Genomic DNA, 6,000 nt, shown 5'->3' with positions numbered 1-6,000 from the left:
TCCTACATGCCATGGAAGTCTGCCTCATTGCTCTCATTGGAGCAGCACTTAGAAACACAATCTGCTTCGCCTTCCTTCTAGGAAGTCTTACCCAAGGACCCCGTACTTACAGGAGAAAGGAGGCTTGCATTCCTACTGGAACGAAAGCACAGTTTTTCCTGTTACACAGGAGGACTGTAAAATAGGATTAGCCCAATAGCACACATAGAGCGTTCCAAGGAAGAGGGAATACCCTACATGCAGAGCACCCTGTGAAGAAATGTTGATTCAGCAAGGGACCAGGATGTAGCTATAGTCTCTTTTGACTTGTTAAAAATCAGAAGGGTTTCGGCTGCAGGTTCACCGGAAAAGAAGACCTGATGGCACAGCCTTGCATTCCCAATTTAAAAGCTCTATCCATGCTGCCCTGAAGATACCTAAATAACGCTCTTTTCGACTGGCCTCTAGTCACTGTAGGCAGCCCTCTGGAAAGAAAAGGAGTTTCCTCTAAGGAAAGACGGTGCTTCCATAGCATGGGTGGGGGCTCATTCTGTCATGCTCTAGAGCTACAGGGAAGCTTGACATGAGAACTTGCCCCAAGCTAAGGCCTGAAGAGCCCTGCTGAAGTGAAAGCGTGTAGCAGTTTCCATTAGGTCGTATTCGCAGTTCTGCTTTACTTTAACGTTATTTCACTTACCCAACACTTAGCACCCTCGTGTAGGCACCCTTTTGCCTACAAATGCAGTGAGCACCAGCAGGCCCCTCTGCCCTTCTAAGAAACATCCAGAGCCAGAAGTCTCTGCCAGTCACTCTGTGTATTCAGACATTAGAGCAACACACTGCACCCTTCCTTTGGAAAGCTAGGTATCCTCAGCTCTCCAACAGCTCCAGGGTTTTAGTTCTCTCACTTCCTACATGCCATGGAGTCTGCCTCATTGCTCTCATTGGAGCAGCACTTAGAAACACAATCTGCTTCGCCTTCCTTCTAGGAAGTATTACCCAAGGACCCTGTACTTACAGAGGAAAGGAGGCTTGCATTCCTACTGGAAGGAAAGCACAGTTTTTCCTGTTACACAGGAGGACTGTAGAATAGGATTAGCCCGATAGCACACAAAGAGCGTTCCAAGGAAGTGGGAATACGCTATATGCAGAGCACCCTGTGAAGAAAAGTTGATTCAGCAAGGGACCAGGGTGTAGCTATAGTCTCTTTTGACTTTTTAGAAATCAGAAGGGTTTCGGCTGCAGGTTCAACGGAAAAGAAGACCTGATGCCACAGACTTGCATTCCCATTTTAAAAGCTCTATCCATGCTGCCCTGAAGATACCTACATAACACTGTTTTCGACTGGCCTCTAGTCACTGTAGGCAGCCCTCTGGAAAGAAAAGGAGTTTTCTCTAAGCAAACACGGTGCTTCCATAGCATGGGTGGGGGCTCATTCTGTCATGCTCTAGAGCTACATGGAAGCTTGACGTGAGAACTTGCCCCAAGCTAAGGCCTGAAGAGCCCTGCTGAAGCGAAAGATTGTAGCAGTTTCCATTAGGTCGTATTCGCAGTTCTGCTTTACTTTAACGTTATTTCACTTATCCAACACTTAGCACCCTCTATATGCACCCTTTTGCCTACAAATGCAGTGAGTACCAGCAGGCCCCTCTGCCCTTCAAAGAAACATCCAGAGGTAGAAGCCCTTCCCAGTCACTCTATGTATTCTGACATTAGAGCAACACAGTTCACTTTTCCTTTGGAAAGCTATATATCCTCGGTTCTCCAGCAGCTCCAGGGTTTTTGTTCTCTCACGTGCTACATTCCATGGAAGTCTGCCTCATTGCCCTCATTGGAGAAGCACTTAGAAACACAATCTGCTTCGCCTTCCTTCTAGGAAGTCTTAACCAAGGACCCTGTACTTACAGGAGAAAGGAGGCTTGCATTCCTACTGGAACGAAAGCACAGTTTTTCCTGTTACACACGAGGACTGCAAAATAGGATTAGCCCAATAGCACACATAGAGCGTTCCAAGGATGAGGGAATTCGCTACATGCAGAGCACCCTGTGAAGAAAAGTTGATTCAGCAAGGGACCAGGGTGTAGCTATAGTCTCTTTTGACTTGTTAGAAATCAGAAGGGTTTCGGCTGCAGGTACACCGGAAAAGAAGACCTGATGGCACAGCCTTGCATTCCCAATTTAAAAGCTCTATCCATGCTGCCCTGAAGATACCTAAATAACACTGTTTTCGACTGGCCTCTAGTCACTGTAGGCAGCCCTCTGGAAAGAAAAGGAGATTTCTCTAAGGAAACACGGTGCTTCCATAGCAAGGGTGGGGGCTCATTCTGTCATGCTCTAGAGCTACAGGGAAGCTTGACGTGAGAACTTGCCCCAAGCTAAGGCCTGAAGAGCCCTGCTGAAGCGAAAGATTGTAGCAGTTTCCATTAGGTCGTATTCGCAGTTCTGCTTTACTTTAACGTTATTTCACTTATCCAACACTTAGCACCCTCGTGTAGGCACCCTTTTGCTTACAAATGCAGTGAGTACCAGCAGGCCCCTCTGCCCTTCTAAGAAACATGCAGAGCCGGAAGTCTCTCCCAGTCACTCTGTGTATTCAGACATTAGAGCAACACACTGCACCCTTCCTTTGGAAGCTAGGTATCCTCAGCTCTCCAACAGCTCCAGGGTTTTAGTTCTCTCAGGTCCTACATGCCATGGAAGTCTGCCTCATTGCTCTCATTGGAGCAGCACTTAGAAACACAATCTGCTTCGCCTTCCTTCTAGGAAGTCTTACCCAAGGACCCCGTACTTACAGGAGAAAGGAGGCTTGCATTCCTACTGGAACGAAAGCACAGTTTTTCCTGTTACACAGGAGGACTGTAAAATAGGATTAGCCCAATAGCACACATAGAGCGTTCCAAGGAAGAGGGAATACCCTACATGCAGAGCACCCTGTGAAGAAATGTTGATTCAGCAAGGGACCAGGATGTAGCTATAGTCTCTTTTGACTTGTTAAAAATCAGAAGGGTTTCGGCTGCAGGTTCACCGGAAAAGAAGACCTGATGGCACAGCCTTGCATTCCCAATTTAAAAGCTCTATCCATGCTGCCCTGAAGATACCTAAATAACGCTCTTTTCGACTGGCCTCTAGTCACTGTAGGCAGCCCTCTGGAAAGAAAAGGAGTTTCCTCTAAGGAAAGACGGTGCTTCCATAGCATGGGTGGGGGCTCATTCTGTCATGCTCTAGAGCTACATGGAAGCTTGACGTGAGAACTTGCCCCTAGCTAAGGCCTGAAGAGCCCTGCTGAAGCGAAAGATTGTAGCAGTTTCCATTAGGTCGTATTCGCAGTTCTGCTTTACGTTAACGTTATTTCACTTATCCAACACTTAGCACCCTCGTGTAGGCACCCTTTTGCCTACAAATGCAGTGAGTACCAGCAGGCCCCTCTGCCCTTCTAAGAAACATCCAGAGCCAGAAGTCTCTCCCAGTCACTCTGTGTATTCAGACATTAGAGCAACACACTGCACCCTTCCTTTGGAAAGCTAGGTATCCTCAGCTCTCCAACAGCTCCAGGGTTTTAGTTCTCTCACGTCCTACATGCCATGGAGTCTGCCTCATTGCTCTCATTGGAGCAGCACTTAGAAACACAATCTGCTTCGCCTTCCTTCTAGGAAGTATTACCCAAAACCCTGTACTTACTGGAGAAAGGAGGCTTGCATTCCTACTGGAAGGAAAGCACAGTTTTTCCTGTTACACACGAGGACTGCAAAATAGGATTAGCCCAATAGCACACATAGAGCGTTCCAAGGATGAGGGAATTCGCTACATGCAGAGCACCCTGTGAAGAAAAGTTGATTCAGCAAGGGACCAGGGTGTAGCTATAGTCTCTTTTGACTTGTTAGAAATCAGAAGGGTTTCGGCTGCAGGTACACCGGAAAAGAAGACCTGATGGCACAGCCTTGCATTCCCAATTTAAAAGCTCTATCCATGCTGCCCTGAAGATACCTAAATAACACTGTTTTCGACTGGCCTCTAGTCACTGTAGGCAGCCCTCTGGAAAGAAAAGGAGATTTCTCTAAGGAAACACGGTGCTTCCATAGCAAGGGTGGGGGCTCATTCTGTCATGCTCTAGAGCTACAGGGAAGCTTGACGTGAGAACTTGCCCCAAGCTAAGGCCTGAAGAGCCCTGCTGAAGCGAAAGATTGTAGCAGTTTCCATTAGGTCGTATTCGCAGTTCTGCTTTACTTTAACGTTATTTCACTTATCCAACACTTAGCACCCTCGTGTAGGCACCCTTTTGCTTACAAATGCAGTGAGTACCAGCAGGCCCCTCTGCCCTTCTAAGAAACATGCAGAGCCGGAAGTCTCTCCCAGTCACTCTGTGTATTCAGACATTAGAGCAACACACTGCACCCTTCCTTTGGAAGCTAGGTATCCTCAGCTCTCCAACAGCTCCAGGGTTTTAGTTCTCTCAGGTCCTACATGCCATGGAAGTCTGCCTCATTGCTCTCATTGGAGCAGCACTTAGAAACACAATCTGCTTCGCCTTCCTTCTAGGAAGTCTTACCCAAGGACCCCGTACTTACAGGAGAAAGGAGGCTTGCATTCCTACTGGAACGAAAGCACAGTTTTTCCTGTTACACAGGAGGACTGTAAAATAGGATTAGCCCAATAGCACACATAGAGCGTTCCAAGGAAGAGGGAATACCCTACATGCAGAGCACCCTGTGAAGAAATGTTGATTCAGCAAGGGACCAGGATGTAGCTATAGTCTCTTTTGACTTGTTAAAAATCAGAAGGGTTTCGGCTGCAGGTTCACCGGAAAAGAAGACCTGATGGCACAGCCTTGCATTCCCAATTTAAAAGCTCTATCCATGCTGCCCTGAAGATACCTAAATAACGCTCTTTTCGACTGGCCTCTAGTCACTGTAGGCAGCCCTCTGGAAAGAAAAGGAGTTTCCTCTAAGGAAAGACGGTGCTTCCATAGCATGGGTGGGGGCTCATTCTGTCATGCTCTAGAGCTACAGGGAAGCTTGACATGAGAACTTGCCCCAAGCTAAGGCCTGAAGAGCCCTGCTGAAGTGAAAGCGTGTAGCAGTTTCCATTAGGTCGTATTCGCAGTTCTGCTTTACTTTAACGTTATTTCACTTACCCAACACTTAGCACCCTCGTGTAGGCACCCTTTTGCCTACAAATGCAGTGAGCACCAGCAGGCCCCTCTGCCCTTCTAAGAAACATCCAGAGCCAGAAGTCTCTGCCAGTCACTCTGTGTATTCAGACATTAGAGCAACACACTGCACCCTTCCTTTGGAAAGCTAGGTATCCTCAGCTCTCCAACAGCTCCAGGGTTTTAGTTCTCTCACTTCCTACATGCCATGGAGTCTGCCTCATTGCTCTCATTGGAGCAGCACTTAGAAACACAATCTGCTTCGCCTTCCTTCTAGGAAGTATTACCCAAGGACCCTGTACTTACAGAGGAAAGGAGGCTTGCATTCCTACTGGAAGGAAAGCACAGTTTTTCCTGTTACACAGGAGGACTGTAGAATAGGATTAGCCCGATAGCACACAAAGAGCGTTCCAAGGAAGTGGGAATACGCTATATGCAGAGCACCCTGTGAAGAAAAGTTGATTCAGCAAGGGACCAGGGTGTAGCTATAGTCTCTTTTGACTTTTTAGAAATCAGAAGGGTTTCGGCTGCAGGTTCAACGGAAAAGAAGACCTGATGCCACAGACTTGCATTCCCATTTTAAAAGCTCTATCCATGCTGCCCTGAAGATACCTACATAACACTGTTTTCGACTGGCCTCTAGTCACTGTAGGCAGCCCTCTGGAAAGAAAAGGAGTTTTCTCTAAGCAAACACGGTGCTTCCATAGCATGGGTGGGGGCTCATTCTGTCATGCTCTAGAGCTACATGGAAGCTTGACGTGAGAACTTGCCCCTAGCTAAGGCCTGAAGAGCCCTGCTGAAGCCAAAGCGTGTAGCAGTTTCCATTAGGTCGTATTCGCAGTTCTGCTTTACGTTAACGTTATTTCACTTATCCA

Source organism: Balaenoptera ricei, chromosome 3, assembly GCF_028023285.1.
Source record: "Balaenoptera ricei isolate mBalRic1 chromosome 3, mBalRic1.hap2, whole genome shotgun sequence".
NCBI lineage: Eukaryota > Metazoa > Chordata > Mammalia > Artiodactyla > Balaenopteridae > Balaenoptera > Balaenoptera ricei.
Note: the sequence above shows the minus strand (reverse complement) of the source record.